Raw genomic sequence first — 1414 nt, 5'->3', positions numbered from 1 at the left:
GTATGTATATGTATGTGTATGTGTTTGTGTGTGTATATGTGTGTGCGTGCGGTGTTCCACAGTTGCCAGAAAAAAGCAGAGGAATTTTCTTTCTTGATGCTCCTGGTGGCACAGGTAAAACATTTGTAACATTGCTTCTCTCCAAGGTAAGGGAACAAAAAAGAATTGCAGTTGCTGTACCATTGTCTGGCTTTGCTGCCACCATTCTCCCAGGAGGAAGAACAGCTCATTCTGCTTTTAAATTACCACTAAACCTGGTCACAAATGACAGTCCAATTTGTAACACAAGCAAAGATTCAGCTTCACCAGAAGCATTGTGCCAATGCCACCTGATCATTTGGGATGAATGCACCATGTCACATAGAGGTGCAATGGAAGCTCTTGGTAAAACCTAACAGGACATCAGAGGCAACGATAAATCTATAGGAGGAGTTACATTAGTCTTATAAGGAGATTTCAGACAGACATTACTAGTCATTCTGAAACGAACAGGAACTGATGAAATAAAAATTTAGATCCTCCTAAATTATGCAATGGGACAAGGTTGATTGTGAAGATATTACAACTTAATGTGACAGAAGCTACCATCATCAATGGATGTGCCTTTGGGGAAGAGGCTTTCTTTCCAAGAATTCCAATCAAACCAACAGACATGCCATCTGAGTTCAAACGAACACAATTCCCAGTGCAACTTAGGTTTGCAATGTCAATTGATAAAGCTCAAGGTCAGTCTTTGAAATCTACTAGCTTGCTTTTCTCATGGTCAACTTTATGTTGGTTGCTCCAGGGTTAGTACTTTGTAAGACTTATTTGTCTATGCTCCAAACCAGAAAACAAAGAATGTTGTTTACCCAAAAGCTCTTACGTAATTTCCTTCAACATATGTCGTAGAATTTATCTCTTTTCATAATAGTGGTAAATTTTGTGTTTTCGTTTATTATTATTATTATTATTATTATTATTATTATTATTATTATTATTATTATTATTAATAATAATAATAATAATAATAATAATAATAATTCAGAATTGATTTCCCAATTGAAGAATAAATTGAATTAAGAATAACAAATTTCTATGCATATTTTGCTTTTTTCTTCCAATATATAAGGAAAAATTTCATTCCTGTGCAATGACAGGTGCCTCTGCTAGTGTGTGTGTGTATATATATATATATATATGGATGTGTAATGTCAATGTGAATACCCGTCAGAGTGTAAGTATCTTGAGAGAAAAGCTGAACATTAGAAGCATCAGTTGTGGTGTGCAAGAGAGACGATTGCGCTGGTATGGACATGTGGTGAGAATGGATGAGGATAGCTGCGTGAAAAAGTGCCACACCCTAACAGTTGAGGGAACCCGTGGAAGAGGTAGGCCCAGGAAGACCTGGGCTGAGGTGGTGAGGCAAGACCTT

At 36.8% G+C, this 1414-nt stretch overlaps 1 protein-coding gene across 2 annotated transcripts in view; it reads left to right on the top strand.

The window, feature by feature from the left end:
* Positions 1 to 1414, top strand: part of LOC106868884 (integrin-linked protein kinase) — an 83491-nt gene that overhangs the window by 40339 nt on the left and 41738 nt on the right. The gene's annotated exons all lie outside the window — the stretch shown is intronic.

The sequence above is a fragment of the Octopus bimaculoides genome, chromosome 16 (genome assembly GCF_001194135.2).
Source record: "Octopus bimaculoides isolate UCB-OBI-ISO-001 chromosome 16, ASM119413v2, whole genome shotgun sequence".
NCBI lineage: Eukaryota > Metazoa > Mollusca > Cephalopoda > Octopoda > Octopodidae > Octopus > Octopus bimaculoides.
The sequence above is the reverse complement of the archived record's forward strand: the minus strand, read 5'-3'. Positions and strand labels throughout refer to the sequence as shown.